Consider the following 27,715-nt stretch of genomic DNA (forward strand, 5'->3'; position numbering starts at 1 on the left):
CTACAAAACATTAAGCGGAAGCATAATCGAATTCATGAGCAACATCAACTAGAAACATGCATAATTGATCAAGAGAAATCAATCACACATAACACAGAATATATCACTGGGGAAAGCACCAACATAAAACCCCAAAGTTGTATTATCAATCAAGTGTAAATCCTCTTCAACATACAAAAAGAATTAGCTCAATAGCTTTCCTGCTCTCTCTGTACTCTGATGATCTTCAATCAAAAGATGAAAATCATGGACTACCTAGGCCTCAATATATAGGCCACAAGTCCTCCAATCTCCTATAATAGATCCTTCTCCATGCAAGGAATACTTACTAGAAATATCCAAGCATCTGATAGTACATTTTCCCACATTTGATCTCAACTAGGTCTCTGATAGAACTAACATGCAACAATTATCCATGAGTGAATCCTCAGTTATCTAAAATAATAGTTGTCACATGCATGCAAGCATTAACAAACTATATTTTATTATTTTAACAACTTGTTAAAATAATCTAACTGGACTTGACTAGTTAGAACTAAGTCAACTCATTCTCTCATTATAGAACTCATACTTAATTCCTCAATCAGTGGAGGAAATTAAGAATAAATTCCTCAATCAGTGGGAAAACTCATGTGCATGCTCACAAAGACTTCAAATTCGAATTTCCTTAACTAATTAACTCAACTGAATTAATTAATTAATATTTCCAATGGCTATTAAGACCAAAATTAATTTTACTTCCTATAGATAGACTAGGGACTACTATAAATAGGAAGGGACCCAAAAATGCTATTATTAGAACTTTCTATTTTTAGCAGTTTCACCTTTCACCAAATGTGGGCAATGACCTCACTGGCCAAATTTCTATTTTTAGACATGCTATCTTTAGCAGGTCTATTTTTAGCACATTCTAAATTTAACATTTCTTGTTGCACATTTTTCAACACTCCCTCTCAACAAGAAAGGCTTTCTCTCGAACCGGTTCCTGTAACTCTGGAATGTTCTGCATGCAACACATCTACCCAATCCACTTCTCCAACAACACTTGGAAAAAAAACACTCCCAACTGACCACTCTATTGAGCTAGGAACATACTCTGATGCTGAAGCTCCACCTGCTACTGACAAGTGCTCCCTCTCTAACATCTACGATATGTTGAAAAGTGTGCAACAAGAAATGCTTGTTGAGAATGCAACAAGATGATGGAGCTTACTGAAAAGAGTTGCCTTCACTAAGTGGGCCCGCAGGCAAATTATGGCGCAAGTTCTATTTTTGGATCCCAGCAGGGATGATCACAGCAGGAGTGACCACAGCAGGGATTATCACAGCAGGAGTGATCACAGCAGGAGTGATCAAAGTCTATTTTTAGACTGGCTGTCAAAAATAGAAAAGTCAAATATTATTGTCTCATAATAATATTTGGACTATAAACTTGATCTTATTCTCTTGGAGCACTTCAGTTTGAGCTACAGATGTGGAACATGCAACTGTCAGAAAGAAGTACGCTTTCTTTGTGGGTCAGTTGAGTTGTTGCATGCATGAATTTAGTTAGAACTCAATCAGTTGAGTTTGGTGGAGTTGATTGTAGAGTTAATGAAGTTGTGTTCAGTTTGACTTGGTTAAACTAGTTGTAATTAGTATAACTGCAAATAGACTAATGATGAGTTTTTAAACTAATTATTAACTCATAATGCAACTATAGAATATATCAGTTAACTCAGTTGCATGTCAGTGCATGTTCAGCAGGGACAGGTGTTAGAGGATCAGATTGCTATCAGTTGTGACTATAGTTGTGCATGATGATTTGCACAATCAAAGGGATTGAGTATGCCAATGAATTGGCCAATACCAAGTATTATAGCCTCTGCTCACGTCTTTCACAATGTGAGTGATTCTTTGGAGGTTAAATACGAGTTTGGTAAACCATTCTCATTCATTCTTGAGCAGGTATTGAGCTGTGGAGGCAGGCAAGCAGCGGGGGAGATTTGGAGATCAGATATGAGTTGTATTGTGTGTAGCATGTGGAGATAGTACTGAGTACTTATGAGGAGTATTGTACTATGTATTTTTACATGATTCAATCACTATAATATACAGATAGTTTGGGTTTTTAGCGAGATGCTTTCCCCATGAAAATATTGTGTTGATATGTGTGATTGATGCTTCTATGTACACCTGTGAATGTTTCTGCTTCTGTAAATTGATGATCAACATAGAGGAGGTTATGTATTATGCATGTTCCGCTTATAAGTGTATAATCAGGATAATCTCTGTGAATATGTGTCATATTATTCAAAATTTCTACATGGTATCAGAGCTGCTTGATTTGTAGAAGAGATTTTTACAAGATATCAAGCGAGGATTGATCATCGGATCTATTATTCAGAAAGTGTTTACAATTTATTTCTTCAGGCAGAGTCTGTGATCGGGCCAGGTAGCCTTTGGATTCATCTTTCTTTTGGAAGGTGAGATATCTGGTGAATGCCCATACAATTGATCTCTGTACGAGAAATATTTTGTTCTCACGAATTCTAGATCAGAAGCGGTTGAGTTTTGAGCTGGTGGAATTCGAATTTAATTCCAAAGCAAGAGATAAAACTCAGAAACATTCAGTGTGAGAATGGAGACAATATGCCCCAGTATCTTACGAAGTTCACCCAATGCCGGGATGAGCTGGGAAGTGTGGGGGTGACTGTCGGATGAGGATGGTGAGTCTAGCACTCCTTGACCTTCCTAAGAGTTGGCATAGCTACCAGGACTCGGTGAATGGAAGGGAGAAATTGCCAGGATGGGAGAGACTTTGGTCGGATCTTGTGCAAGAGGAGATTAGATGGAGCACCAAAGACGGTTCTTCATCCATGCAGGATGAGGAGAACTGTGCCTTAGCAAGTAAGGTGAAGAAGGGGAAGGGGAAGGTTTCTCTTTTCGAATCCAGTTCTTCCAATGATGGGAAGAAGGTTGACAAGTCGAAGGTGAGATGCTTTCGTTGTCATGAGTTAGGCCATTATGCTACTAATTTTCCAAAGAAGAAGTCCAAGAAGGGATCCGGGGAAGGATCTGAAGGTGAGGCAGCCTCACTTGCTTCACAGTTTGAGTTGGACTTCACACTCTTCGCATGCATGGTTTCATCCATGGTGGGAAGTGGTTGGTTTCTTGACAGTGGAGCTTCTTTCCACATGACCGGTGAAAAAAGTTTGTTCAGTAATTTGGAGGAGAAATATCTCCAGATAATCATAGGGATGAGTAATGATGAGAAGTATAGTGTCTCAGGTGTAGGCATGGTTATTTTTCAGAGGGAGCATGGAGCTCGCCTTACCTTGACCAATGTCAAGTATGTACCAGGACTGAAGAGAAAATTGGTGTCGATCGTGATGCTGGAAGACAGAGGCTATGATGTGGTCTTCAGTAAGGGAAAGGTTTTCCTTAGACACATCATCACTAGACAGGTGAAGCAGATTGGTTCACGGGTCAAGAACCTGTATGCCCTTGAGGTTCAAGATGCATGCAAAGCCTTGAGCAGCGAGGCAATTGATGGAGACTTGGTGGTTGAGAGGGAAGGTATGTTACCTTTCAACATGCAGAGCCAGAAGAAGTCTCAGACGATTGTGGAGGAGCCACGATTGGTGCAGCAGCTTTAGGAGGTTGTGGAGGAGCCTGTTGTGCCCTACAACAACCCCCCATTTCATATCATTCCTATTTACAAAAAAATTAACATATGGAATGGGTCCCTTTTAAAATTTTGGCATCAATGCTTGTATGTTCAAAAAGGCCGGATAATCAAACGAGTTTTCATGTATTTAAGCCTTTTTGGGATATTAATGTTTCAAATAATAAATAATCTTTTGTTATTGCGATAAAGCGATCGCAAGATCGCATATCGCAACAACATGAGAGATGCATTCAAATGGCATTTTGATCTCCGCCAATGTGATATCGCTATTGGCCATCGGCAATGTGACATGCACACCACTAATGGCACATGACTCATGCCCCAACGCGGTGCGATATCGGCGATCGGCTATCGGCGATACCTCATGTGGAACCACTTTATGTTATAAATCCTGACCCGATGCGATATCGCTATCGGCCGTCGGAAGAATTCCATGCACTTCAATAAGGCACTCAGTTCCTACCCCCGATGCGATGCGATATCGCAATCAGCAACCCCCAAACCACTTTATATGCACCTAACTCTATTTCCATGCGCCGGCCCGATGCGATATCGCTTATCGGCTGTCGGCAGGATCTTTTGGTGATAATTGTGCAGCACTTATTCCCCGAAGCGATGCGATATCGCTCATCGGTGGTCAGAATTCTTAAAAGCCATTACTTAAAGCTTTAATTTTATATTCATATCCGGTTGACAAAGCGCGAATCCCAAAATGCCGTTAATGCAAGGGATAAGGTAATGCGTGTGTATTTAAAAGACTTTGCCCCTTCGATTAACGAACACTCGCACTTAACCGCCAGAATATCTGTTGCACGCTTAAGGGAGTCATTCACCCGGGTAACGGTGTAATCATCACATTTAATGGGTAGCAGGCCTCAAATCACCATTAATGCATCTGCAATATCCTCTCAACGATTGGATCCGCAGCCACTTTTGAAAATTAATCTTGGCACGCTTCAAATGATATATCTATCCCGCCATGAAGCGTCATTGTTATTGTATTATTACGATTTCTCTTGCAATTGTGTAGAATTCGTCTTTTGAGAGAAGCTTAAGCATGATGGGGAAAAGATCCAAGAGGGCTACGGGCTCTGCTGTTACACTTGTAGCAGGTCAAGCTGCTGCAGATAAGAAGAAAGGCCTCATTTCAGACACTACGTGCACTGGTCTTAACAAGACTACATGGCAGGGCACATATAATTTACTAGAAGCTGAGCAACCGGAAGTTTCAGTGACAGTGGCTACTGCGGACTCACTCAAGAAGTCCGATGCAAATCTCAAAGAGTTGGCTGATTCCTTTCTTCACAGAATAGCGGCCAGAGAGCAAGTCCTTCCCTACACTGATGTAGTGCGATGGGCAATCGAGGAAATTCCAATCATTGATAGAACGTTCCACACAAGAGACGGACGGATTTTCGGGTCGTTTAAGCCAGAGCACCTAAGGCAAATGTATCATTTGCCTGAGCCAGAGAAAATCTACAACAAAGACTTCGTGGAGAATTTTGCAGCTGAAAATGAAGTACCATCCGAACCCATTCGGGATTGGAGGCAGAACCCGGCCAAACACAAGCACGAAAGCTCGGGTAAGTACTCCGTTGATTCTTTGGCTTCTCCCTATTGCTATGCGGGAATTATGATGTGTAGGCTATGGGGATTACATGACTCTGCCAATTTCGATATAGAAATGGTTCCCCTGATGGAGGCCGCTGTTAATAGTATAATCATGGATTGGGCCACCATTCTTTCTGATAAGTTGACTGTAGCTGTTCGGGATTTTAGAGCTAAATCTGTAGTCATTGAAAGGAAAATCCCCCCATTTTATTATAGTGCCTACATTATGGACACATTGTGTTTTAACTCTGAGTTTCCCATCCTCGGTTGGAGGTGGACCACCCAAGACCCTTCGCCCATTCATTTGTATCATCGGAAATTATGGAAGTCCTCTTATAAGGACCATTTGTATCAAATTTGCAATGGTTTTATGGTTCCCATTCATTATTCCATTTTTGATCGGCCTATTCCCAAAATTTCCTATCTTGCTTCCTTCGACTTACCAGCTGTAGCAGGATGGTTTGGAGAAGAGCATTTTACCTATATTAGGGTTTATGGAAGCCAAGCCAAACCGCATGTTCTCCCTCTATATTTTCCAGACAAACTGTTAGCCCGAAAGATATCCTACCAAATTATGGCCGAGAGTGTAACCCAAACACTCAAGAAAGAGAAGAAGAGGGGCTGGCCCCCTTTTCCCTTGAGGATGGGTGTTTTTACTCTGCATAATCTTCAACATGCAGAAAAGGAGGCTATAAAGATGTAAGCTTTATCCCTGCCCACTATGCCAGCCAGACTCTATGATCCTAAGAAGACTGCTTTCATTGCCCTAGAACAGGCCAAACTAACTAAGATTGACCATCAAGAGGATGAGTTTGATGACCTGTTCGTAGCTGTCGATTCAATAAGCCAAACCAAGCAGCTCGCCAAGATGAGATACAATGATCAGAATTTAACTGAGTTCAATAAACTTAGAGAGCAGAGGTTGCAAACTCTGCCTCTAGATTTATTGTCATTAACCTCAGCGTCCTCCTCAAGCGAGCCCGGTCAGAAACAGACAAGCCAACCTCCTGTTATAAATAAAGAACAAAAGAAACAACAAGAGGAAAGGCAAGAGAAGCAGAGGAAGAGAGCAAGAAGAGAAACAGAGAAAGGAGTTAGAAGAACAGCAGTAGAAAGAGTTGGAGGAGCAAAAGAGGTTGGAACAAGAAAAGGAGAAGAGTAAATCCCAGACCTCCATAGATCCTGAATTGCTTAAACAATGGAATCAATTTGATTCCATTATCAGTGGAAAGGAAGGCTCCAAAGACGCACCAGACACCACTTCTTCTCAGGTTCTAAGCGGAACCAGCGGCCCACCCACTTCAAAGGATCTCGAGGTAATCACCAAAGACCCTTCCGATCAGATTGTGCTCCAGGTGGAAGATATTCCTCCCCTGGACGTTTTCTACAGTCCTAGGCACAAAGCAGTTGTTAAGCACTCAAGGAAGAGACGAAGGCTTGATCAACCTTCCATCTTTCCTGAGCAAACAGTCACGGGGAATGTAGTCTGGAAGGAGGAATTGGACCCCTCCGATGATCTAACCAAGCTATCGCAGTATGCGGGAGCTTATTCTGCAGCGACTATTGATAAAGCATCAGAGGTAAGTCTTTTGTTAAAGACTAAGGACCAGGAGATTTGTGCATTGCAAGCAGAAGTAGCCGAGGTGCGAAACAAGGCAGCACAGGTAGAAGAGCAGTTGTTGGCACAACAGCAAGCAAACAATGTATTAACCCAGCAACTGCAGACTGAAAAACACAGGATTGATCAGAGCGCAATCCAGAAGCAGAAAGAATTAACAGAGGCATTGGCACAATTGAGAGCGGCAAACGAGCTAATGACGAAGTCAAAGGATGAGCAAATCGCTCAACTGTTAGCACAGTTCGAAGATATCAAAGGTACCAAGAAAGTCGAAGATTTCAGAGCAGAGGCAGCTCAAATAAATAGTGCATTAATCTCTCAGGTTAGACTCTTGTGCCAACAACTAACTGAGGTTGAGCCATTATGTGAAGTATCTACAACAGTATTTCAGCAAATTGAAAAAGCCAGAAATGAGCTAGATCAGACCGAAGAAACCATAGCCTCATATCTTGATTGGCAAGATACTGATGTGGGGAAAGCGGCAAACTTGCCTAGGATCTATGAGCCATTCAAGGACATACTCTTCACGGAATGGAGCACTCAGATGATGAAAGCAGAAAGGGCAGCTTCAAGGTGTAAAATGATTGCCAACAATATGATTGATTTGGTCAACAATACACTCTATTTGGCCAACATGATCTCTCAGTGCACACCTGGAAGCATAACCACGGCAAACATGATTGAACAAACAAGTTATCATGAACTGGAGGAAAAGAGAAAGTTAATCGCTGGAGTTAATACTTTAACCTCCGACGCATATTGGCTCTTTCTAATCAAGCCGCACACTCAAAGGTCAGCTCTTAAGTGTTTAACAGATGCTCTCAAATGCCTAATCCCCGACATTCAGGATGCCACATATGATGCCCAGCTCACGTCGCGTCTCAACACTCCACCGGAAGTAGAGCCAATGCTGGCGATATGTCAGTTGTGGTTTAAAGGCAAAGAGCCCACCGAATGAAGCATTGCTGCCGACTACCAGATCGCCAAAAAAGATGGAAAATATTTATTGATGCCAATTTCATAGCTGTTCAGTTTTTTCTTAGATATTTAGATTAGATTAGTATTTATAGACCCTTTCATTGTTTTGGAAAGGGTCGTAAAATTTTGTAATAGACTTAAAGGCTGAAGTTTGCACTACTGTGCTTCAGCCTATATTCTTTTGTGAAACTCGACCGATAGTCCTTAATTTGACGAGAAGGCTGTTTTATGCAATTGTGCACTATTGTCTCTTGTTTGGAATGCTTTCTGGTTTGAAGGAAGGACTGCGACATAGCGATTAATGCATCGGATTGTTAAACAGCTTACATGGTACTTTTATCTGCATCTGTTTTCTTTCCTCTTATATGAATTGCTGTGTTATTATTTTTGCTATTGTTGAATACATGTATGCGCTGTAACAGCAAATATTCATTTCATTCCACTATTGGATGTTTTGTGATATGCCCTTTCTTTTAATCATGCATGTAGCAATGATATGAATGACAATGTGTAGTAATTCGCTATTATCGCTCTGCATAACTAATTATGCAGAGCAATTTTAAATGATTTAAACGTCTATGCTTTAGTGTTAGAGTCATCTATATGCCTGCCTTAAAGCACAGATTATCAAACGCTACGCTTTGAAAGATTGATAAGTCCCGGGATTAGATTATAGTTAATATATATTTCGCCGATAGTTTTAGTTGTTCACTTATCACTATCATACCTCATAAGTTACTCGTCCATCCCACTTTTATCCATTATTGGGAAACTGGTCCCATTATCCCCAGTCGGAGCCACTATTCCAAACGGAAAAGGAGCTGTACTAAGGTCCGGACCGAGTGGTTTCCCCTTTGTTGTGGCAGTAATTTTCGAGGCCTCAACAAAATTGGTGCTAGAAGGAGGGCCTCAACTATGAATGGCACATAAGTCCAAACCTATAAGCCATTCCAAGAGTACTTCCCCCTCCGAATCCCCTCGATCTTCCCATTTGTATACTTGTTCGCCGGTATCAAAACAAGAAGAAGAGGAATCAACTACCACTGCTCAAACCCATCATACCACAGAACAATTAAGTCTTGAATCATCTGAAGTTCAGTCTCTAATCCATAAACTTCAGAGCTTCTCGATTTCACCACAGAAATCTGAGGTATCAGAAAGCAGTGCGACTTCGCAGTTCAACCTCACTCACCCTCTCACCAGACTTCAGAGCGAAAAACTCGGTATTGAACCCACTGAGTTTCCTTTACCTAAAAGGAAAAGGGCAAAGAAAATTACTGAAGGATCTGATAGTGAAGGGCTTTCATCCACCTCCTCCATTACATTTTCTCCTCTGCGAGGTCAACCATCCACTTCCGCATTGCAAATTGTCGCCCATCAGACATCAGAAACCTCAATATCCCAACCTATTCACTCCTCACCTCTTATCCCTTCCCATACATCTGGAATCCCAACAGTAGTGTCAACCACTGTTGCTATCATAATGGCAGATCCATGGACTAGGCCAGGGGCAGTCAATATGCCTGCACCATTGCATGATCTACCCGATGCTCCCGAAAAATGGCTGCCTAAATTCAATCCAGATGATGGGACCCAGGCTGAAGAACACATCAACAACTTTATGTTAGAAGTTAACCTAAAAGGAGTGACAGAGCAAGATGTTGTTGTAAGACTTTTCCCTTACACCTTACAAGGATCAGCAGGATCCTGGTATTTTTCCTTACCTTTTGGTTCGATTACCAGTTGGAACACATGCCAAGAGCAGTTTCTTACCAAATATGGAGATGATAGGTCCTTAGCAAATTTAATAAACGACCTCTCCAATTTGAGAATAGAGCACAGGGAACCAATAAAGGAGTTTAATGCCAGATTTAATAAACTACTGAATAAAATCCCTACCGCTTCTAAACCAAGTGAACAAATCCGAAGCGAATGGTATATCACTGCCCTACCTGCCAACATAGCAATTTTTGTAGACAGGGCTGGCAAACCTACCTTAGCTGAAAATATGAGAGAAGCACTCGCCGTTGAAAAGCGCATCAATGCTCTAGAAAAGAAAGCTGCTCTGGAGGATAGAAAAGCTAAAAAAGTCTCGTTTAAAGAAGATTCCAAGAAGAAAACCCCGAAGGACCCATATGACATGGAAGGTTTACAAAAGGTCCTTAAAACATTGTCTAACGAAATGGTTGAGATAAAGAAGCAGGTGGCCGAAACTTCAAACAAAAGACCATTTAGAACTTTTAAGAAAACTGAATCAAAGCCGCCCAATGTTATATCTAACGCTGATTCAGACCAAGAAGAAGAGGAAGAGGAAACATCTTCACAGACCGATGATGAAGAAGAAGTAGCTGAATGCCATGGAATGTGGGATTTTATACTCCCAAACTCTGATATCGAGAATGAAGAAGAAGCCTTTCCGGTTACTACAAGAAGTAAAAGCACTCCTGAACCCGCCCAGGAAACTTCAAAGAAGAGGAGCGCAGGTGCTACTACAGCAAAGGAAAGAGTTCCCCCAAAGAAGTCACCTGTAGTAGTTCCCCAAAACCAGCCTTCAACTTCTAGTTCTCCTTCAACATCCAAGACTCTAGTGGTATCAGATTCAATGGAATATAACATCGTTGATGACATGAAGAAAACTAAGGCAAATATAACCATGTTTGAACTTAGCAAACTAAAGCATCAAAAAAAGCTACTTCTCAAAGAATTAAATGTTGTTCTCTCTACTCCCCTTCCCAGTGCAAGAGCTGCCAACGATTCAGGCCAGCCTCCTGCAGGTATGGTTGAAATTACCGATTCAGTTTTAATCGGAGATAAATCAAATTCTCACACTCCACCCTTCCTGCTGACTTATGAGATTTATAATAGAAACCTGCACAACTGTTTAATTGATTCAGGGGCCTCCTCTAATATAATGCCAGCTTTAGTTTGCTCTAAGCTGAACATTGAACCCCAGAAGTCTGCCATTCATATTGTACAGTTGGATAGGACTAAGGTGCAGGTTGTGGGAGAAATTAATTCTGTAACCATCAGGTTGTCAGCCGACCCCAGAATTGTTCAGAGGATTGACATCTTAATTGCAGACATACCTGAATTTTATGGTTTGATTTTAAGCAGAGATTGGTCCGAAAAATTGCATGGGTATATTTCCACAGATTGGTCACATATGTGGCTTCCCTACAAGGGAAAGCCGAATCAAATAAGGATCAATCGGGAGAAGCATATGACCCACACAGTTACTGAATTTGAGCAAGAAAACCAACCTGTGGCATTCAACAACAATATTTTGGGGAACTATTCGTCCGAATCATTCTTTGGCAACTTTGTTGCCCAACGATCTCCTTTTTCAGTCAATCATTTTACGTCTCAGATTGAAATTTTTTCACAAACAGATAAGTCCAGATGCTTTAATGATGCTGAGAAAAATGTAGATATTTTTGTTAATACTTCTTTATTTTGGTATTTATATTTTGATGGCTCTAAGTCCAGTGAAGGCTCAGGAGCAGGTTGCATTTTGGTTAGCCCGCAAGGTGAAAAGACAATGCTGTCTTGTAGGTTAGAATTTGAGTGTACTAATAACACAGCCGAATATGAAGCTTTGGTCCAGGGTTTATATAAAGCAATCGGCCTTGAAGTGCGATATCTAAAAGTGTTCGGCGATTCGGAAATCATTGTTAAACAAGTTAGAAATGCAATTCATTGCCTTTCGACTCACCTTAAGCATTATCAATCGCTAGTGCAGGATCTTACCTCACACTTTTCAGCCTTCAACATTTCTTCCATTCCTAGGTCACAAAATTCAGCAGCCGACCTACTAGCCAATGTAGCTTCTAAGCTTCTACCTTCCGAAGACTACAACCTTGATAGATTTTCTGTAGAATTACTTTTTAGGCCTTCAATTCCTGACAATGTCAGTAATTGGAGAGTATTTAACCATGACGAAGATATCTTGCAGTTTCTAACTTCGGAAAAATCCTATGACAATCAAGTCATTGAGGAAGATGATCACGATCTACAGATGAAACAAGCGCCTCAAGAAAATTCAATTCCCAAACCCGTGGTGAAGCTTGAAGATCTTTATGATATCAAAGACAGGTTTAAACCTGTAATTAATGCAAAGCTTCAAAGTTCCACCCTTAGGTTTGAATTAATAAATCTAGGCACTGACGATGCTCCTCAAAACATCAACTTAGGGATAGGACTTTCCCAAGAAGAAAAGGAAGCATTTATTAAACTATTGAGAAAAAACAAACAGGTCTTTGCTTGGAAATATGATGACTTAAAGACATATGATACATCTATTATCCAGCATACCATCCCTATGCTTCCTGATCAGAAACCAATTCAGCAAAAGTTAAGAAAAATAGATCCAAATTTGGAGGGCCAGATAAAGTCGAAGCTTAATAAGCTCTTGAAAGCCAAAATTATTTTTCCAGTCCGACATTCAAACTGGGTCTCTAATATGGTGCCAGTCAGAAAGAAGAATGGCGACATTCGAATCTGTATTGATTTCAGGAACCTGAATAAAGCGAGCTTGAAAGATAATTTCCCGTTACCTACTATGGAGCAAATTCTCCAATCAGTAGCAGGCTCTGAATTGATGTCCTTTCTTGATGGATTCTCCGGATACAACCAAGTTTTGGTTCATCCTGATGACCAACTTAAAACCACATTCAGAACAAAATGGGGAACTTATGCATATCAGAAAATGCCTTTTGGACTCATAAATGCGGGAGCGACATTCCAGAGAGCCATGGATATAGCCTTCAAAGGGTTGATTAATCGATCAGTAGTCGTCTATCTAGACGATATTACTGTATATTCTAAAAAGAGATATAATCATTTGCATGACTTAAATCAAATCTTTCAGCGATGCAAAAGATATGGTATTTCTCTAAACCCAAAGAAGTCTTTCTTTGCTCTTGACCAAGGAAAGCTCTTAGGCTTTATAGTATCCAAAGATGGCATTTATATTGATCCTGATCAAATTAAGGAAATTTCTGAAATCCCTTTCCCACACAATAAAAAATCGATGCAGTCATTTTTGGGTCAGATTAATTTTGTCAAACGATTTGTTCCAGATTTCTCTCAAATTGTATTACCACTTCAGACAATGATCAAGAAGAATTCAGTCTTCAAGTGGGGATCAGAAGAAAGGCAAGCTTTTGATGTTATCAAGCAATCAATAATCAATGCCCCAGCCTTGAATACTCCCAATTTTTCTAATCATTTTACATTGTATACCGTTGCGTCCGATGTATCCTATGCTGCAGTTCTCACGTAGCCAAATGCTCACAATTTGGAAGCACCCATTTCATTTTTTAGCTCAAATCTTCAGGGTGCCGAACTAAATTATTCCGATGTGGTGAAACAAGCCTTTGCCGTGTTCAAAGCAGTTAAACATTACAGGCCCTTTCTTTTGAAAACTCACACGAAAGTTATAGTCCCTTTCCCAGCAGTAAGGCAACTATTAATTCAAAAAGAACTGGGTGAAAGAAGAGCCAATTGGGTCACAGCGCTTCAAGAATATGACTTAGAAATAAAACCAGCAAAGATTGTTAGGGGCCAAGGTTTTTGCAGGAGCATCAAACATTCCTGAATCAAGCGATATGGATCAGACTCAATCAATCAATCAAATAAGTGTCACTGATTCTGAATCTCAATATGCAGATTTAATATTTTATTTGAAGAATGGTTATGCTCCTCCAAATTTATCTTACAAAAATAAAAGGGCCATTAGGTTAAAAGCGAAGAATTTCACTCTCATTGATGATGTGCTTTTTAGACAAAATTATGATTCTATCCTGTTAAGATGTCTTGAGAAACCTGAAGCTCAAAAGGTTTTACAGGAGCTACATGATGGGCCAGCGGGAGGACATTTTGGAGCAGACACAACAGCCCACAAAGTTATTCATGCTGGATATTATTGGCCTACATTATTTAGAGATGCTCATGAATACGTAAGAAAATGCTTCAATTGCCAAACCACTAGTGGAAGACAACGGAAATCAGCTTTCCCTCTGCAACCTGTCAACATTGAACAGCCATTTGAACAATGGGGATTAGATATCATTGGAGAGATTACTCCACCATCTTCCAAACAACACAGGTATATCCTCACTGCTACCGATTATTTTACCAAATGGGTAGAGGCTATTCCTTTGAAGGCAGCAAATTCAGAGGCAATCATCGAGTTCATAGACCAATTCATCATTACCAGGTTTGGTGTCCCAAACACTCTCGTTTTTTATAATGCTTCCTATTTCTCAGGAAATGCTATATATGATTTCGCTATTAAGAGAGGGTTTAAACTGAAATATTCTGCTAATTATTATCCCCAGGGAAATGGTTTAGCAGAATCTACTAATAAGAATCTCATCAAAATCATTAAGCGAACTGTTGAACAGAATCATAGAAACTGGCACAAATCTCTAGTTTTTGCATTATGGGCTGACAGGGTTACACAAAAGGCTTCTATAGGTTCTTCCCCATTTAACCTAGTATATGGAAAAGAAGCAGTATTGCCTACCAATCTTGTTCTACCCTCTTTAGCCCTAGTACAGTACATCGAAGAGACTCCTTCTTCCTCTATCCAACTTAGACATGACCAGATTCTCAAATTAGAAGAAGAAAGAGAGAAAGCCAGAATCACTCACGCCAAACATCAACAAATCATCAAAGCTTCATTTGACTTAACCTCATCCGATTCCAAACACTTTCAAGTTGGTGACTTAGTTCTCAAATGGGACAAGGCCCATGAAGATAAAGGTAAGCATACCAAATTTCAGAAAATGTGGCTTGGACCATTTCAGATCTGTGAGAAGATAGGCCATTCAACCTTTATATTGCAAGATTTATCAGGGTTGAGAGATTCTCTCCCTGTTAATGGCCTGATCTTGAAGAAATTCTTTAATTGAGAAGGTAATCCCTTCTCCTCTTTGTAGATTTGTGTAGTTTGTAGGATCGATAGGAAATAAAACTGTAGAGTATCTCCATTGACCTTTAGCTTGGTTTGAACAAGCTGTCTCACAAAATAATACGAATATTTGCTTTTAGATAGTCGAACCCTCAACCAAAAGGAATAATTTCTAGGGAACTAGATATCTGTGTGTTCTGAAATCACCACCTAACGTTTTGAAGACTCTTCTCGAAAGGTAAAAGTTCTGTGAATCATTTTCTGTTTTTAAAACTGGTCTCCAAAGGTTATTCATTTTAAGAGGAAAACTAACCCATTTTCAGCATCTTCAACTCTTCACCTGTCATCCATTTGCTCTTAAGGAGAAAATTGTTCACCCCATTCACTAAATTTTATGGTTACTCAAAGTGTAATTCTAAAATATAGAAGATTAAAGATAAGAGGTCTTATTACAAGCCTACTTACCATGTTCATAGGAAAGTAGTTTGACTGACATTACCAATACTGCCTATCATAACAGGGTAATGGCTTGAAATTTCAAGACAAGAGGTCTCATCACGAGCCGGCTTGTTCAGTTAAATTATTACCAGTGAATGGCATTGTCAACAGCTAGCCACCAAACCAGGACAATGGCTTTTTATCTTATCAATGACAAAGAAGAAAAAACAGATAAAAAATAAAATACGAGAACATATTTTAGTTTCATTCTGTTAACTACAATCTTATGTGAATGGAAAAGTGAATAATACTATGGTTAAAAGGTATCCCTGTCGAGACTATAAACGTTTGCTGGCAACAGAGGCTCTACCTAAGACAGAGGGGTTAATTACAAAAGCTGATTTGGGAAAGTTTTTGTTTTATCATTATAAACCAATAAAGGCCTATTTTAAGACTTAGAATGTATTTATTTTTCTTGAAACCAAAAAGAAAGAAGTTAACAAAACTCACTTGGTTTAGAACACGCGAATATCCAGTTAAATTAGAAGTTTTCCCTTCTGATTGAGTTTCTATTTTAAAAAAAGCTTGACTGTTTGTTTTAATTTTAGAGATAACTGGTTCTTCCAGAGAATCGCCAATTGTTGTGCCCTACAACAACCCCCCATTTCATATCATTCTTATTTACAAAAAAATTAACATATGGAATGGGTCCCTTTTAAAATTTTGGCATCAATGCTTGTATGTTCAAAAATGCCGGATAATCAAACGAGTTTTCATGTATTTAAGCCTTTTTGGGATATTAATGTTTCAAATAATAAATAATCTTTTGTTATGGCGATAAAGCGATCGCATATCGCAACAACATGAGAGATGCATTCAAATGGCATTTTGATCTCCGCCGATGCGATATCGCTATCGGCCATCGGCAATGTTACATGCACACCACTAACGGCACATGACTCATGCCCCGACGCGGTGCGATATCGGCGATACCTCATGTGGAACCACTTTATGTTATAAATCCCGACCCGATGCGATATCGCTATCGGCCGTCGGCAGAATTCCATGCACTTCAATAAGGCACCCGGTTCCTACCCCCGATGCGATGCGATATCGCAATCAGCAACCCCCAAACCACTTTATATGCACCTAACTCTGTTTCCATGCGCCGGCCCGATGCGATATCGCTTATCGGCTGTCGGCGGGATCTTTTGGTGATAATTGTGCAGCACTTATTCCCCGAAGCGATGCGATATCACTCATCGGTGGTCAGAATTCTTAAAAGCCATTACTTAAAGCTTTAATTTTATATTCATATCCGGTTGACAAAGCGCGAATCCCAAAATGCCGTTAATGCAAGGGATAAGGTAATGCGTGTGTATTTAAAAGATTTTGCCCCTTCGATTAACGAACACTCGCACTTAACCGCCAGAATATCTGTTGCACGCTTAAGGGAGTCATTCACCCGGGTAACGGTGTAATCATCACATTTAATGGGTAGCAGGCCTCAAATCACCATTAATGCATCTGCAATATCCTCTCAGCTATTGGATCCGCAGCCACTTTTGAAAATTAATCTTGGCACGCTTCAAATGATATATCTATCCCGCCATGAAGCGTCATTGTTATTGTATTATTACGATTTCTCTTGCAATTGTGTAGAATTCGTCTTTTGAGAGAAGCTTAAGCATGATGGGGAAAAGATCCAAGAGGGCTACGGGCTCTGCTGTTACACCTATAGCAGGTCAAGCTGCTGCAGATAAGAAGAAAGGCCTCATTTCAGACACTACGTGCACTGGTCTTAACAAGACTACATGGCAAGGCACATATAATTTACTAGAAGCTGAGCAACCGGAAGTTTCAGTGACAGTGGCTACTGCGGACTCACTCAAGAAGTCCGATGCAACTCTCAAAGAGTTGGCTGATTCCTTTCTTCACAAAATAGCGGCCAGAGAGCAAGTCCTTCCCTACACTGATGTAGTGCGATGGGCAATCGAGGAAATTCCAATCATTGACAGAATGTTCCACACAAGAGACGGACGGATTTTCGGGTCGTTTAAGCCAGAGCACCTAAGGCAAATGTATCATTTTCCTGAGCCAGAGAAAATCTACAACAAAGACTTCGTGGAGAAGTTTGCAGCTGAAAATGAAGTACCATCCGAACCCATTCGGGATTGGAGGCAGAACCCGGCCAAACACAAGCACGAAAGCTCGGGTAAGTACTCCGTTGATTCTTTGGCTTCTCCCTATTGCTATGCGGGAATTATGATGTGTAGGCTATGGGGATTACATGACTCTGCCAATTTCAATATAGAAATGGTTCCCCTGATGGAGGCCGCTGTTAATAGTATAATCATGGATTGGGCCACCATTCTTTCTGATAAGTTGACTGTAGATGTTCGGGATTTTAGAGCTAAATCTGTAGTCACCGAAAGGAAAATCCCCCCATTTTATTATAGTGCCTACATTATGGACACATTGTGTTTTAACTCTGAGTTTCCCATCCTCGGTTGGAGGTGGACCACCCAAGACCCTTCGCCCATTCATTTGTATCATCGGAAATTATGGAAGTCCTCTTATAAGGACCATTTGTATCAAATTTGCAATGGTTTTATGGTTCCCATTCATTATTCCATTTTTGATCGGCCTATTCCCAAAATTTCCTATCTTGCTTCCTTCGACTTACCAGTTGTAGCAGGATGGTTTGGAGAAGAGAATTTTACCTATATTAGGGTTTATGGAAGCCAAGCCAAACCGCATGTTCTCCCTCTATATGTTCCAGACAAACTGTTAGCCCGAGAGATATCCTACCAAATTATGGCCGAGAGTGTAACCCAAACACTCAAGAAAGAGAAGAAGAGGGGCTGGCCCCCTTTCCCTTGAGGATGGGTGTTTTTACTCTGCATAATCTTCAGCATGCAGAAAAGGAGGCTATAAAGATGCAAGCTTTATCCCTGCCCACTATGCCAGCCAGACTCGATGATCCTAAGAAGACTGCTTTCATTGCCCTAGAACAGGCCAAACTAACTAAGATTGACCATCAAGAGGATGAGTTTGATGACCTGTTCGTAGCTGCCGATTCAATAAGCCAAACCAAGCAGCTCGCCAAGATGAGATACAATGATGAGAATTTAACTGAGTTCAATAAACTTAGAGAGCAGAGGTTGCAAACTCTGCCTCTAGATTTATTGTCATTAACCTCAGCGTCCTCCTCAAGCGAGCCCGGTCAGAAACAGACAAGCCAACCTCCTGTTATAAATAAAGAACAAAAGAAACAACAGGAGGAAAGGCAAGAGAAGCAGAGGAAGAGAGCAAGAAGAGAAACAGAGAAAGGAGTTAGAAGAACAACAACAGAAAGAGTTGGAGGAGCAAAAGAGGTTGGAACAAGAAAAGGAGAAGAGTAAATCCCAGACCTCCATAGATCCTGAATTGCTTAAACAATGGAATCAATTCGATTCCATTATCAGTGGAAAGGAAGGCTCCAAAGACGCACCAGACACCACTTCTTCTCAGGTTCTAAGCAGAACCAGCGGCCCACCCACTTCAAAGGATCTCGAGGTAATCACCAAAGACCCTTCCGATCAGATTGTGCTCCAGGTGGAAGATATTCCTCCCCTGGACGTTTTCTACAGTCCTAGGCACAAAGCAGTTGTTAAGCGCTCAAGGAAGAGACGAAGGCTTGATCAACCTTCCATCTTTCCTGAGCAAACAGTCACAGGGAATGTAGTCTGGAAGGAGGAATTGGACCCCTCCGATGATCTAACCAAGCTATCGCAGTATGCGGGAGCTTATTCTGCAGCGAATATTGATAAAGCATCAGAGGTAAGTCTTTTGTTAAAGACTAAGGACCAGGAGATTTGTGCATTGCAAGCAGAAGTAGCCGAGGCGCGAAACAAGGCAGCACAGGTAGAAGAGCAGTTGCTGGCACAACAGCAAGCAAACAATGTATTAACCCAGCAACTGCAGACTGAAAAACACAGGATTGATCAGAGCGCAATCCAGAAGCAGAAAGAATTAACAGAGGCATTGGCACAATTGAGAGCGGCAAACGAGCTAATGACGAAGTCAAAGGATGAGCAAATCGCTCAACTGTTAGCACAGCTCGAAGATATCAAAGGTACCAAGAAAGTCGAAGATTTCAGAGCAGAGGCAGCTCAAATAAATAATGCATTAATATCTCAGGTTAGACTCTTGTGCCAACAACTAACTGAGGTTGAGCCATTATGTGAAGTATCTACAGCAGTATGTCAGCAAATTGAAAAAGCCAGAAATGAGCTAGATCAGACCGAAGAAACCATAGCCTCATATCTTGATTGGCAAGATACTGATGTGGGGAAAGCGACAAACTTGCCTAGGATCTATGAGCCATTCAAGGACATACTCTTCACAGAATGGAGCACTCAGATGATGAAAGCAGAAAGGGCAGCTTCAAGGTGTAAAATGATTGCCAACAATATGATTGATTTGGTCAACAATACACTCTATTTGGCCAACATGATCTCTCAGTGCACACCTGGAAGCATAACCACGGCAAACATGATTGAACAAACAAGTTATCATGAACTGGAGGGAAAGAGAAAGTTAATCGCTGGAGTTAATACTTTAACCTCCAACGCATATTGGCTCTTTCTAATCAAGCCGCACACTCAAAGGTCAACTCTTAAGTGTTTAACAGATGCTCTCAAATGCCTAATCCCCGACATTCAGGATGCCACATATGATGCCCAGCTCACGTCGCGTCTCAACACTCCACCAGAAGTAGAGCCAATGCTGGCAATATGTCAGTTGAGGTTTAAAGGCAAAGAACCCACCGAATGAAGCATTGCTGCCAACTGCCAGATCGCCAAAAAAGATGGAAAATATTTATTGATGCCAATTTCATAGCTGTTCAGTTTTTTCTTAGATATTTAGATTAGATTAGTATTTATAGACCCTTTCATTGTTTTGGAAAGGGTCGTAAAATTTTGTAATAGACTTAAAGGCTGAAGTTTGCACTACTGTGCTTCAGCCTATATTCTTTTGTGAAACTCAACGTATAGTCCTTAATTTGACGAGAAGGTTGTTTTATGCAATTGTGCACTATTGTCTCTTGTTTGGAATGCTTTTTGGTTTGAAGGAAGGACTGCGACATAGCGATTAATGCATCAGATTGTTAAACAGCTTACATGGTACTTTTATCTGCATCTGTTTTCTTTCCTCTTATATTAATTGCTGTGTTATTATTTTTGCTATTGTTGAATACATGTATGCGCTGTAATAGAAAATATTCATTTCATTCCACTATTGGATGTTTTGTGATATGCCCTTTCTTTTAATCATGCATGTAGCAATGATATGAATGACAATGTGTAGTAATTCGCTATTATCGCTCTGCATAACTAATTATGCAGAGCAATTTTAAATGATTTAAACGTCTATGCTTTAGTGTTAGAGCCATCTATATGCCTGCCTTAAAGCACAGATTATCAAACGCTACGCTTTGAAAGATTGAGAAGTCCCGCGATTAGATTATAGTTAATATATATTTCGCCGATAGTTTTAGTTGTTCACTTATCACTATCATACCTCATAAGTTACTCGTCCATCCCACTTTTATCCATTATTGGGAAGCTGGTCCCATTATCCCCAGTCGGAGCCACTATTCCAAACGGAAAAGGAGTTGTACTAAGGTCCGGACCGGGTGGTTTCCCCTTTGTTGTGGCAGCGATTTTCGAGGCCTCAACAGAGCCACAACAAGGGAAGCTGAGAGGAGATCGAGTATAGACATCTACTCATGTAGAGACCTCCGGTAGGGGGAAACTTCGAGCCAGGTGGGCAGAGGGATCACATGCAGCCATACCTCTAGGTAGGAGGTGGGGTGATGTGGATTGATCGTCCCAAGGAGGAGGGGCAGGATCCTTGAGGTACCCAACCTCTTGGATGAGACCTTGCTACGGGAGCCCCAATGTGTAGTAGTAGGAACTGACTGATTGGGTAGAGACATATGCGGATGGAGTGGCAGAGAGAGACAGTGCAGGGAATCCCAGGACAACGTATAGCTAGCAGGCTGCAGCAATGCGAGAGGCACAAGTGTTTTGCACAGTGCTAGGTGGCACAAAGAGGTGTGCAATGGTGCGAGATGCATGGAGATGTTGCAGTAGCGCAGATGTCAGAGAGGGAGCACTTGTCAGCAGCAGGTAGAGCGTGTTTCTAGCCCAACAGGGAGGTAAGTTGGGAGGTGCAGTGTGGATGCAATGCTGGGAGATAGAACCAGCAGCAGAATGGATGCAGTCAAAGATCAAAGTGACAGAGGCTAGAGCGGTCAGATACTGAAGAGCACAAAGATGCAGATACTTCAGTCGACAGAGGCAATAGCAGTCAGAGACTTTGATGACAGAGCAAGTGGACCGGCCAGATGTGTTGCATGGAGAACATTCCAAAGTTACAGGATCGGGTTTCAGAGGAAGCCTTTCTTGTTGAGAGGGAGTGTTGAAAAGTGTGCAACAAGAAATGCTTGTTGAGAATGCAACAAGATGATGGAGCTTAGTGAAAAGAGTCGCCTTCACTAAGTGGGCCCGCAGGAAAATTATGGCGCAAGTTCTATTTTTTGATCCCAACAGGGATGATCACAGCAGGAGTGATCAAAGTCTATTTTTAGACTGGCTGTCAAAAATAGAAAAGTCAAATATTATTGTCTCATAATAATATTTGGACTATAAACTTGATCTTATTCTCTTGGAGCACTTCAGTTTGAGCTACAGATGTGGCACATGCAACTGTCAGAAGGAAGTACGCTTTCTTTGTGGGTCAGCTGAGTTGTTGCATGCATGACTTCAGTTAGAACTCAATCAGTTGAGTTTGGTGGAGTTGATTGTAGAGTTAATGAAGTTGTGTTCAGTTTGACTTGGTTAAACTAGTTGTAATTAGTCTAACTGCAAGTAGACTAATGATGGGTTTTTAAACTACTTATTAACTCATAATGCAACTATAGAATACATCAGTTAACTCAGTTGCATGTCAATGCATGTTCAGTTCAGCAGGGATAGGTGTTAGAGGATCAGATTGCTATCAGTTGTGACTATAGTTGTGCATGATGATTTACACAATCAAAGGGATTGAGTATGCCAATGAATTGGCCAATACCAAGTATTATAGCCTCTGCTCACGTCTTTCACAGTGTGAGTGATTCTTTGGAGGTTAAATACGAGTTTGGTAAACCATTCTCATTCATTCTTGAGCAGGTATTGAGCTGTGGAGGCAGGCAAGCAGCGGGGGAGATTTGGAGATCAGATATGAGCTGTATTGTGTTTAGCATGTGGAGATAGTACTGAGTACTTGTGAGGAGTATTGTACTATGTATTATTACATGATTCAATCACTATAATATACAGATAGTTGAGGTTTTTAGCGAGATGCTTTCCCCAGGAAAATATTGTGTTGATATGTGTGATTGATGCTTCTATGTACGTCTGTGAATGTTTCTGCTTCTGTAAATTGATGATCAACGTAGAGGAGGTTATGTATTATGCATGTTCCGCTTATAAGTGTATAATAAGGATAATCTCTGTGAATATGTGTCATATTATTCAAAATTTCTACACGCTACTACAACATCTCCATGCATCTCACACCATTGCACACCTCTCTGTGCCACCTAGCACTGTGCAAAACACTTGTGCCTTTCGCATTGTTGCAGCCTGCTAGCTATGCGTTGTCCTCGGATTCCATGCACTGTCGCTCTCTCTACTACTCCATCCGCATCTGTCTTTACCCAATTAGTCAATTCCTGCTACTCCACATCGGGGCTCCTGTAGCAAGGTCTCATCCAAGAGGTTGGGTACCTCAAGGATCCTGCCCTTCCTCCTTGGGACAATCACTCTATATCACCCCACCTCTTACCTAGAGGTATGGCTGCATGTGATCCCTCAGCCCACCTGGCTCGAAGTTTCCCCCTACTGGAGGTCTCTGTATGAGTAGATGCCCCTACTCGATCTCCTCTCAGCTTCCCCTATTGTGGCTACTCCACAACCTCTTGAAGTTGCTCCACCAATCGTGGCTCCTCCACAATCGTCTGAGACTTCTTCTAGCTCTGCATGTTGTAGAAATTTCTCATTTCCCACCTCGATTTTCAGTTTCACCTTATTTCTCCAAAATAGTTAAATGCCCTTTCCCATATCCATACGTTCAACAACTGGAAAATAAATTTTGCTGAAAACACAAATTCTGGAAATATTGCAGAATGCTGAAAATGCAGAAATAAATATCAGCACATACAAACAGCCATTCAACACATTTAAACACAATGATTTTTGATCAAGGTGACCCTGGAAAAACCCCCTACATCTCTTGGGGAAAACCAGTTCGAAAGCTCCTTCTTATTTCTAGAAAATGCTTTTTACAATGAGAGAAATATTCAGAAAAAAAATCAGCAAGCAAACTTTTATAACTTATCTCGTTTTTCGTGCCTCAGCGAACTGAAAAAACTTGCAAACAGCAAAATAGAACAACAATAAATGTTGTACGGCCTCCTCGATTTTTGTGCCCAAATTTCAGCCTTAAATGCTGTTGTACAGACTGCCTAGAAAAGAATGCAAGCTGCCATAAATTTCGCTGTACGGTTTTCCTCGATTTTTGTGTAGAAAACCAACAATACAGCTGTACTGATTTCTGCCTAGAAAATCGTGCCAAGGTACAACCACTTGCTGTATGGCCTCCCTTGAAAAATGTGCCAGCAAACTTCAGATTTTCTGCTCCTTGATTTCTGTGCTAACTTTCTGTACGACCTCCTTGGAATCTGAACCAAAACTATTGTACGGCCTTTCTAGAAAATCATGCCCAAAATCTGCCTTTCACTGTGTGCTAACTCAGCTGTATGGACTTGTTGAAATGCTACCTTGGAATGTGTGCCAAGTTGTTGCCTCCTTCTCCTCACTATCCAGAAATCTCCCTTGCTCTCTTGTTCTCCTTCTCTCAATCTGCTCGTGAAATAATTAATGACCTTTTCCTTCTTTCCGTCCTTTAATCTAACCCTAAGTGACTTTTGGGGAATCCCTAAATCCAAGGGCTAAAATAGATTGAGATCTAGGGCTGAGATTAAATGCTCATTTAAATCTCACTTTCTATTTTTTGATTCACCCCACTTTATAAAGACCCACTTAGTCATTTATGTCCAAAGTCACTTTTCCTTTCTAATTTTACATTGACTTTGTTAAAGTCACTTTAAAATTAGACTTTAGTAACTTTATCACTTAAAGTCACTTTTCAATTAGATTTGACTTTATAAAAATTATAAAGTCACTTTAGGAGAAAAATTAAATTCTTTTGGACACTTTTCCCTAGGCCAAAGATCAAAGCCTTAGGGAACCACCTGTCCTCTGGTACCAAATTTCAACACTCCCTCTTACCGAGGAAGGTGTTCCTCACCACACCCATCTTGTCTCTGAAGTAGACATGCTTGCCCCGTGGTAAGGCTTTGGTAAGAATATCTACAACCTGCTCATCAGTGGGAATATACTCAAGCTTCACAACTCCCTTCTGAACATAGTCTCTAATGAAATGATATTTTATATCGATATGCTTTGACCTGTCATGAAATACTGGATTCTCCGTGAGTTTAATGCAACTCTGATTATCACAGTAAATCACTGAAGGTCTCAACGGCTGACCAAATAAGCCAAACAACATCTTGCGAAGCCAGATGGCCTCAAAACTAGCTAGACTGGCTGCCATATACTCTGCTTCCACTGAACTCAATGCTACTGACTGCTGCTTCCGGCTGAACCATGACACTACTGCCGAACCCAACCCAAAACAGCACCTTGAAGTGCTCTTCCTATCAGAAGCACAACCTGCCCAATCAGAATCAGTATAACCTACCAATCTCACTCCATCCCCCTACCTATAATCCAGACCATAATCCACTGTCCCCTGCAAGTACCGCAAAATGTGTTTTGCAGCCACCCAGTGAACCTTCCTAGGCTCACACATAAACTGACTCATTGTGTTGACTGCAAAACAAATATCTGGTCTAGTGTTGACCAAATACATCAAGGAACCAATCAGCTGCCTGTACAATGTCGGATCCACCAACTCGGAATCCAAAGCATGAAGCTTCTTCCAGTTGATGATCATCAGTGTCGACATGGGTTTACTATCCTCCATGTGGAATCTGCCAAGGATGTCCACAATATACTTCCCCTGCCCCAGGAAGAAATGCCCCTCCTCCTGCCATACCTCCAAACCCAAAAAGTAATGCATCAAGCCGATGTCCTTCATCTCAAACTTCGCCACAAGATCTCTCTTGCAGTGCTCTATGAGTCTCTCTGCACCTGTAATGACCAAGTCATTTACATATAGCACCAGAATGAGAGGCTCCTCACCTATCACAATATAGTAAAGGTTCGGATCTGCATCACTCTTTGTGAAACCCATCCCCTGCAAGTATGTATCTATCCTGGAGTACCAAGCTCTGGGAGCTTGCTTCAAGCCATAAAGGGCCTTCTTCAGTATGCACACATGGGACTCCTTCCCATGCACCTCAAACCCCTGTGGCTGCTCAATGTACACCTCCTCCTGTATGAAGCCATTGAGAAATGTAGTCTTCACATCCATCTGGTGGATCTTCCAACCCATCTCTGCTGCTATCGATATAATGGAGCGGATCGAAGTATATCGAGCCACGGGAGCGAAGGTCTCCTCATAATCAAATCCCTCTACCTGGGAGAACCCTCTAGCCACAAACCTCGCTTTGAATTTCTCAATGCTGCCATCTGCAGCATGATTTACCTTGTAAATCCATCTGGAAGTAACCACAGATTTGCCCTCAGGCCTCGGCACCACCTCCCAAACATCATTCTTCATGATAGAAGAATACTCCTCCTGCATGGCCTCTCTCCAGACCTGCTGGCTAGCTGCCTCCTCATAGCTAGAAGGCTCAGAGTCAGGGATGCTGGTAGCCATTGCCATATAGCTACAAAACCTCTCAGGTGGTCTACTCTCTCTGACCGGCCTCTTAGGCTCAGCAACAGATGTGGCATCTCTCAAGGTGTTCTGAAGCCACTTGGGCTTCCTCTTCCCTGAGCATACTTCTCCCATTGGAGAATGAAACTCCTCCTCATCATCATCATCAGGAGCCTGAACTCCTAATTGTGTGTCTGCTATCCTCTTGCCTACACCTGAACTTGTAGAAGCTGAGGTACCGTGTGAATCGTCCATCAGTGGACTCCCTAGTGAATTGCTCCGTGGACTGCTCTAAATGCTGCCCGGAGCACCATCCCTCTGGCTCAGCGAGCCACTTCTCACTGGCGGACCTGATCCCTACCCACTGGATCCATGCGATTGACTCAACTGCTGCTGAGGGTCTGGCTGATCCAGATACTCTCCCGTGACCTCCTAAAGGCCCTGTCCTCCTCGAAATTCACATCCCGCTTGATAACAACTTTCCTTTATGCAGTAATGTAAATTCGAAAGGCCTTTGAGCTCTCACTGTAGCCCACAAAGATACCCTTGTCTGAGGTGGGCTCTAGTTTGGTCCTCTTCTCCTTGGGTATGTAGGAGTATGTAATGCACCCAAAGATACGAAGATGACCAATATCAGGCTTCTTCCCAGAAAAAGCCTCCTCCGAAGTCATGTGCCCCAAGGCATGATGCGGACTCCTGTTATGCAAATAAACAACTGTGTTGCAGGCCTCTGCCCACAAGAACAATGGTAACCCCTGATCATGTAACATGGCTTTGGCAGCCCCTCCGATGGATCTGTTCTTCCTCTCCGCAACCCCGTTCTGCTGGGGGTTGTAAGGAACAGTGAACTCCCTCCTAATGCCTCCCTCTGCACAATAGTCAACAAACTCTCCAAGGGTGTACTCTCCCCCATTGTCCGACCTCAGGGACTTGATCTTCCGACCTGTCTGTGTCTCCACAAGAGCTCTAAACTCCTGAAACCGCTTGAAGACCTCACTCTTGGTCTTCAAGAAATAAATCCAGGTCCTCCTGGAGTGAACATCAATGAATAAAACATAGTACTCATATCCACTCAAGGAAACATGAGACATCCGACCGCTCACATCGGAATGAATCAAATCAAGTATCCCAGTCGCTCTGCTGTCACTGCTGGGAAAAGGGGATTTGGAAAACTTGCCCATTGCACATCCTCTGCAAGTATCAAAGTGATCAGTACTGAAATCTGGCACACCTGTAGTGATCTCCCATAAGGTCCTCAAGGCTCCATGATACATATGCCCCATCCTGTGGTGCCAAATCTCACACAGCTCAGAACTGCTAGCTCTGCTGTCGGTACTACTGCTCAAAGCCAAAAGGGGCTGGAATGAAAAATTGTACACCTTTGCATGGCGTACACCTATCACTCTAGCTGAATCAGCTGGAGTGCCCCTGGGATACATCAACACCTATCCTCCCTTGAACAGTACCTCATATCCTATGTCCTCCAAAGATGAGACGGATATGAGGTTCTTCCTCATCCCTGGCACATAAAGAACATCGAACACCTTCA

Source organism: Pinus tabuliformis, chromosome X (genome assembly GCF_031772625.1).
Source record: "Pinus tabuliformis cultivar Carrire ecotype Pingquan chromosome X, CPIR1, whole genome shotgun sequence".
Taxonomy (NCBI): Eukaryota; Viridiplantae; Streptophyta; class Pinopsida; order Pinales; family Pinaceae; genus Pinus; species Pinus tabuliformis.